An 8,348-nucleotide genomic window follows, 5' to 3' on the forward strand; every position below is an offset into this window, starting at 1 on the left:
TACCTTAAGTGTTTCGTTTTGGGTCCACATTACCACTCCCGCCCGTGGCTCACTGGTAGATCTCTCAACCACAACGTGGGGGCCAGCCGTGGCTAGTTGTAATTCACTGACAGCTAATCACATTGCAGCATTTCAGCAACTTGCCACAGAGCGGAAATTATGTCACAGCCAATCAGATTTTTTTCCATGCATTTATTTGGACCGGGGTTCGAAACCAGGTCTAAACCATTATTTCACACAGCTTTGTGCTTTTTATCAAACAAAATTCTAATATTAAACATACATTACAGCTGCAAAGTATGTAATTTGTGTCTTGGCCTTTTTGGAAAACAAAACAAAGTATTATGAATAAATGATTACGTATTAAAATAAATACAGTTAAATAATAGTAGTATACATTACATGATTATATGAAAACATGAATAATTGTAATGGGTTATAATTAAACATGAATGGTTTTTCTAGTAAATGGCTTTTAAAATGTAAAGAAAATCATTTAAATTTAACTCTGAGTAATATTCAAGTACTGAATGAAAATTGATTGAGTTGGAATAATTTGTCACACTTAAGATAAATGATCTATTAAGTGTTTCCAAAACCATAGAAATATTATTCCTACGAAATTGGAAACACAGCAATTCATAAAGCAATTTTGTAATTTTCAGTTGTATTTTATTAAATGCTTTAAAGCACTTTTTTAAGATAAATAAATATCGCTCAAAAATAATAAAGTAGAAAGAAAAAATAGAATTCTGACAATATATAGACATTACAATCTCACACTGAAAAATAAACAAATCAAAATATACAGTATATACACAAGTTAAATATCACCCAGGGGCAAAAAGAATTTATATTTATTTCATTTTTTTTGTCTGCCACCCATCTCATAAAATGCAGAGCTCTTTAAACTCTTTCCAGGTCATCTCTTTCTTCATGCCCTGAGGGTTGTAAATGGAAAAGACTTTAGCAGGGCACTGAACATATTTTACAGGAAAGCCTGTGTGTAGGTGAGGACTGTTTGGACCCTGCTTCAGGTCTATTTTACACAATCTGGCACAAGCGATCAAAGTGTTCAGTTTCAGGCCTTTTCCGTTCTCGTTTTTTTGCTGTCCTCTGTCCTTCACCTATTTCTTTGTGTCCTCAAGTTCACTCTTAAAGAACTACCATTTCTATAACGTCTTGTGAGGCATTCTGGGGTTTGTTAGTCCTTCACCACCAGAAGCATTTAAAATCTTTGTGGAACAGTAGAAGTACCTGACAGGGCCTTGCTGATTAAAAAAAAGTGGATAGAGGAAACATCTTTGGCTGTCCCACGAGCAAGACAAGTCTTTGTTTTGTTTTCTTCTTCTCTGTTTCCGCTCCATAATACAATTCTCTCAAGTGGTGTCATGAGTTAGGAGTGTGGTCAGAGCAGGTGCTGCTGGGTTTACATCCACAAGCTTCATTGTTACCACTCGCTCTCTGGTTGTTTTAGTACCTGCTTTAAAGACGTTTCTCTGAAGTTGTTTAAATGAGAAACTGGTGTTCAGCAGTTGGGCCAGGTGGCTTAACATACTGAATGACAATGTAAGGGCAGTTTTGTGGTCGAATGGAGCATGTTGTTTGGATCATTGGAGGAAATTGTGGACCATTGCTGCATACCACTGAGGATGTCTTTCAGTTTTACACTGGTGTTTATTAAGCAAGTTTGTCAACGGCTCCGCTACATTTGGCATACATGTAATTCCTATACAAGCGAAAAAAATGTAATCCAATTTCTGCATTCTGAAAAGTCTGGATTGGAGGTTCCACATGGGACCCATGAGATGAGGAGAGCAAGGGCACAGGCGGTGTACCAGTGGTGTCTATGAAGTAAATTTTAGTTTAAATGTGTAAGGAAACAGAGTTTCTTGCAGGTCGTTATGAAGGTAAAGTTAAGACATTTTTAAGACAAAAGTAAATCAAATTTGAGGAACAAATGATGAAAAACACAAATATGTTCGTGTAAATGTCCTGGAGAAATTAGCGTTGTTGTATTAACTTCCAACAGATATTCATATTTTTTAATTCTATTTGCAAAATGCACAAACCCTCTGCTCCCAGACACTAGAATATTTTTTTATATTTTACTGTAGATTCAGATTAGAGGGCTGCACATTTAATCCAAATTCTTATTCGTTTCGCGATTACAATTACACGTCGCGCCAAAATTACATAATCGTTCAAAGCAGCAATTAATCGTTCAAAATCGAAGAGGATTAAATCCCGCTCTACGATTGTACAGCTCGCCATCTAAGATGATAATCTGGGATTGGAGAAATTCATTCGCAACAAGCCCTCCGAGTTCACTTGAGATCCCAGTCCTTTTACCAGGAAACTCATGCCCCGATTTCCTGTTTCGCATCCAGCCAACCTGAGAGAATCCCGGATCCGCAACCAAGAGAATGCAAATTGAAGGTAAACGATTGTCCCCCGAAGAACGAAAGCGCCGACGAGATCACAAGCTATGTCTCTATTGCGGCAGTGGAGAACACTTCGTGCGAACCTGTCCCTCGCGGTCCCCCACAGTTATTGGTGAGTTCAGTAGCCCAATCTTCTTCAGTTCCCAATCTTTCGTGTTTCAACCCCACTACACCATATGTGTAACTCTGAGGTCTGGGGATATCAATGTGGCAGCCACCGCCATTGTGGACTCTGGATCAGTGGGCAACTTCATTTCGGGACAACTCGTTAGGACCCACCATCTCCGGAGAATTCAAACCGACAAACCGTACTCCATCCACGCAGTAACCGGAGCTAGGATAAACAAGGGGTATGTGACTTTCAAGATCTTCAGCGATTCCTTGGTTTCGCAAACTTTTATCGCCGTTTCATCGACCATTATAGTATGATCACCACGCCACTTACAGCACTCCTTAAAGGAAAACCTAGGACCCTCCAATGGACCCCAGAAGCGGAACAAGCCTTCCAGGCGTTAAAGACCGCCTTCACCAAAGCCCCTTTGCTTTCAGCACCCAGACCCGAGAAGAGGTTCATTGTGGAGGTAAACGCCATCCTCTCCCAGTACTCCGAGAGTGCATCGAAAACCCATGCCCTGTGCCTTCTTCTCGAGGAAACTATCCCCCAGCCAGAGAAAAATTATGATATGGCAATCGAGAACTCCTTGCGGGTGAAACTTGCTCTGGAAGAGTGGAGGCACTGGTTAGAGGGAGCCAGGCAACCCTTTCTAGTACTTAGCACGGACCACAAGAACCTCCAATACCTAAAAGGAGGCAAAGAGACTCAATCCTTGCCAGGCTCGGTGGGCCCTTATTCTTTACCCGGTTTCACTTCACAATATCTTACCGCCTTACCCGGATCCAAGAACACCAGAGCCGATACCTTGTCCCGTCTCCACGCTGATGAAGAAGTCCCTGAGGACCCAGAACCCATCATCCCTACTCGGCTCTTTGTCAGTCCCATTCAGTGGGACCTAGATGGAACTCCTTCTAGAACAGTCACGACACCAGCCAGTTCCCACCTACATGTCCCACGGGTAAGATCTACGTCCCTGAAGATCACCGTACATCCCTCGCTCTCCTCTGCGCACGCATCTGTGGGAACAGGTCATCCCGGAGTCAACAAAACACTCACCCGCTCTTCAGCTGGGAGTAGTACTGGTGTCCTCGAATGCAAGAGGATATCAAGGAATTTATCCCAAGGCTGTGCCCTGTGTGCCATGACCAAAGTACCTTGACACTTACCTACCGGAAAACTGCTCCCATTGCCGATTCCCCATCGTCCATGGTCCCACATTGGAGTGGATTTCGTCACCGACCTCCCCAGCTTCTGATGGTAAACCTGCATCCTTGTAGCCATAGATAGATTCTCCAAAGCATGTAGATGATTCCCCTGAAGGGCCTAACCCAGAGCCTTTGAGACAGCTTTTGGCAAACTTTTGTTTAATCATGTATTTCGTATTTTGGCATTTCTGAAGACATTGTTTGGACAGAGGCCCCCAGTTTATCTCCAGGGTTTGGAATTCCTTCCTCGCTCTGCTCCAACGTCACAGTAAGCCTCACTTCCGGCTACCACCCACAGGCAAACGCAAACGCAAACGGAACGCAAGATCCAGGACATCAGCCGCTTCCTTAGGACCTTTTGCCACCGCAACCAAAACCTTGGAACCGTTACCTAGTTGGGCAGAATATGCTCAAAATTCCTTACGACAGACATCCACCAACCTAACCCCCTTTCAATGTGTCCTAGGCTATCAACCCTCCCCTGTTCCCCGGTCCCGGTGAGCCATCCGAGGTCCCCCAGCAGTGAATGCCTGGTTCCAGGGAACAGTGAGAGGGTTTGAATTCACTCACCTCTGCCTCCATGTGCCTATCCTGACAGTATCTTACCTTTGATAGACGCTTGAGAATGCGTTTGAACTTCGGCTGTGTCTCATTTTAGAAGGCTGTGTGCTCCGGAGCTTGCATTTTAAAGGCTGCATGAGTCATCGGGGAAGTCTCATTTAAGAAAAGTAACCATTAAATGGCAAAGTAAAAAAGAAATTTAGTATTTTAAACCTCACAAAGAATAACAGTAAATTTTATTATGGTAGCTTTTCTTAAATAAGACATCCTTAATGACGTATGCAGCCTTCAAAAGTGACCTCCGGATGTAACATCGTACTACCATGGCATATTTCTTGCAAATGGAATTTCAGTTCCATGTTACATTTCAGAGTACCATGATTTACCATTACTGTACAACATGGTGTTTGCATGGTACTTCAAGGTACTCACCATGGAATGCCATGGTATTACCTATGGGATTAAATCATGATATCACCATGTTATTTGTCCAGAAAATCATGGAAATATTTTTCATATAGCATGATAATGCTTCAAAAGTATATTGCCTTGATGCATTCAGTATACCCCTAAAAAAACATAGTATTACCATAAACATGCATGCACAAAAATATTATTAACTACAGTACATTTCTGTAATGCAGTCTACAAGACTGCATTACAGTGTCCAAAAAGATTTTATATACAAAGTCCAGTACAAAATCAATGACAATACCTTAATTAAAATAAAAAAAACAAACCTTACCATTGTCACGCTACAAATGCCGGAAGGAACACGGAGTCAAGAGTAATCGAGAGAGAGGCTTTATTAATCCAACACAGGGGCCAAATCCAACATGGAACAGTACAGGAGGAAACACATGTATGTAACTGGTTTGTAGACCCGGCAAACACAGACTGAACAGACATGGTGTTTTAAAGACAGGGTAACAAGGGACTAAGGAGACACACCTTTTTCAAGATTTTTATTTGTCACATACATGGTATATGGAGAGGCATATGACCAGCAGTGAAAGGTAAGAACTAATCAGACGACACCTGGGAACTAATCAGGACACACCTAGGAACTAATCAATTAAGGAGGACCCCAAAAAAAACATAAACTGGGTCACACAGAACATGGGGAATGGAACACATGGAGGGAAAACACAACATAATGAGTCCAAGGGTGTGACATTACTCCCCCCTCCCGGAAGGTGCGACCTCGCACCGTAGGAACAACAGAGGGAGGCGTGGGTGGGAACTTGGGAGGAGGTTCCGGTGGAGAACTTCAGGGAGGAGGCCAGCAGACAGAGACCATGGAGAAGGAGCCAGGGAGGAGACGACGGAGGGATGAGCCAGGGAGGAGACAGGAGGGACCTGGAACAGGAGGAGCCCAGCAGGTCCCAGGCCACAGCCATAACAGCCCCACGGTGGAGTTGACAGTGGGAGGAGCCATGGAGGAGGAATGGCCGCTGACTCCAGGGGGCCGACCAATGGTGGTGGAGCAGGTGGAGGAGGAGCCCAAGGCAGGAGAAAGAGACGGAGAGCCGAAGAGTCAGGGTGACGGGGAGGATCCGGAGGTCCTAGGCGGAACCGATGGTGCCGGCGACCGACGCGGAGATCCGGGAGGCCGCTGTGGAGCCAGAGCGACAGAGGACTGAGGTGGAGCTGAGGGGATAAAGGAGCCTGACAGAGCCAGAGGGACAGAGGGACGAGGCGAAGCCAGAGGAGGAGTCTCAAGGCACAGGATGGTCGACACCAGACCAAGGCAGAGCCAGAGGAACGAGGGACCCGGCGGAGCTTGTGGACTGCCGGGCCATGGCGGAGAGGAGGGAGCTAGGAGCCATGGTGGAGCTGACAGGTCAACGGGCTGAGGCGGAGTCCGGGCCTCGGATGCTGGAGGCGGAGGTGAGGGAAACTCTGACCACGGCGGTGCTGGAGGATGGCAGTCCCGCGGAGCTTGCACCGCAATGATGGTGGGCTGAAGATGACAGCAGTGGAGGAGGCAGGAGCGGGTGGGAGGGCAGGCATTTTTGAGGAGCGGCCACAGGAGGGCACATTCTAGGAGCTGGCACTGGAGGACACATTCTAGGAACAGACACTGAAGCGAGCTCTGGGACTGGAGCCGACACTGGGCTTAACTGGGGAACAGGAGCCCTTCCTGGGCTTAACTCAGGAACAGGCACTGGAGAATTGGAAGCCCCCTCAAGGCTGGACAAGGAAACCAAGGACGAAGGAGGGTTGGATGGGACCAGCGGAGACCTCGTAGAGAGGAGAGGGGACAGTTCATCCTCCAGTTCAGATTCCTAGTCTATAAAATCCACCTTCTCATTTTTTGCCCTTTTGGCATTCCATATTCCGCTCACCCTCAGCCGTGATGCAGGGGGTGGAGCTCCTCTCTGTGCTCACCCTGTCTGTGTCCTTCTCCCTCGTGGCAGGTGGTGTTGCCGGTTCACACAGCTGGTCTGACATCACGGCGTCTGGCTCCGCGGCGACTCTCAGCTCTGTCGCTCTATGCGGAGATAGCTCGTCAGTCGCAGGGGGCTCTGGCTCTCCGTCAGCGCCGGCCTCGGGCATGCGCTCTGCACATCGGGGAGATGGTGGGCTTGGTTCTGGAGTGGACCTGAGGCAGATGGATGAGAGGTGACCCGTTTCTCACCAGAGTCCACTCCACGAATGCGGCGAATTCCTCCTGAGGACCATCTTTGGACGAAGCATGCCGTGTTGAGGCTGGCGTTATAGAACGCGCAGAGCGCGTCGTCCAGGTAGCTGGTGATGTGAGCTAGCAACAGGAACTGCATGGTGTGGTGTTAGGGAGAAGTTTTTTCCTGCTCCAGCAGGAGGAGGAAGAATTCGGGGAGAAGGAGGGGATCCATGGAAAACACTACGGAAAGAAAAGACTGAGAAAAAAACGGAAAACAAACGGAGGGGAGAAACGTAATTTAAACTTTTGTAGGTCGGGTCTTCTGTCACGTTACGCTAAACACTACGGAAAGAAAAGACTGAGAAAAAAACGGAAAACAAACGTAATCCAACACAGGGGTAAATTTCACATGGAACACAGGAGGAAGACACAATGTATGTAACTGGTTTGTAGACCAGACAAGCGCAGACTGAACAGACATGGGTTTTAAAGACAGGCTAACAAGGGACTGAGGAGATAATCATTGGTAATAATCAATTAAGGAGGTACAGAAACTTGGGTCACACAGAACATGGGGAATGGAACACATGCAGGGAAAACACAACATAATGAGTCCAGGGGTGTGACAACCATCATGTATAATGTAATGTCCATGAAACATGGAATGACTTGAAGATGAATCAGGTAATCAGATTTTTAATATCTTTGTGCCTGTGCAGTTACATTGCATGCTTTTGTATTAGTTGCAGAATGTGTGTCATCTTATTGCTTATTAAATATTGTATGTTGGAGAATGTCACAACATGACGCAGAATGATTAGAAGTTATTTCCAGAGCTCCTTAACTCTGTGAATATTAAAGCTGGTGATGATATCATTTCCTCTGCCATTAACCTGATCCTCAAATCACTATTGGAAGATATGAAAAGGCGATTTGGAATCGTTTAAAAGCATTATGCCTCATGTTTTATTCATTAAGGAGTTGATTAATGTACTCACTCCATCCCCAATAATCACCTTATGTGCAGGCTAGAGGACAGTTTTTATGCAAGATGCAGAATTAATAATAAAGCAATTTCCTGTTGGCCGGTCATGTTTCGTTCATGGCGTGGGGAACGCTGCTGCTGATATTGATGTGGTTTAAAAAATGAGCAATGATTATATTATTACATTTAAAGCTGTTTTAATAAGGCTAAAAGTCTGGCTGCCAGTGTAGATGTGTATTTTATTGCTAACTGTGTTGTATTTGAAGTGTATTTGTCTGTTTAGCAGCTGTAGTTGCTGGCAGGACACACTGGGTTTGGTGCCAGTACTATACAGCTCTCTCGCTCGCTTTTTTTTTTTTTCTCTCTCGCAGTCACTCACTCTCAGTCTGTTGTTGATGGATGAGTTTATAAT

This window comes from Cyprinus carpio, chromosome B2 (genome assembly GCF_018340385.1).
Source record: "Cyprinus carpio isolate SPL01 chromosome B2, ASM1834038v1, whole genome shotgun sequence".
Classification (NCBI taxonomy): Eukaryota; Metazoa; Chordata; class Actinopteri; order Cypriniformes; family Cyprinidae; genus Cyprinus; species Cyprinus carpio.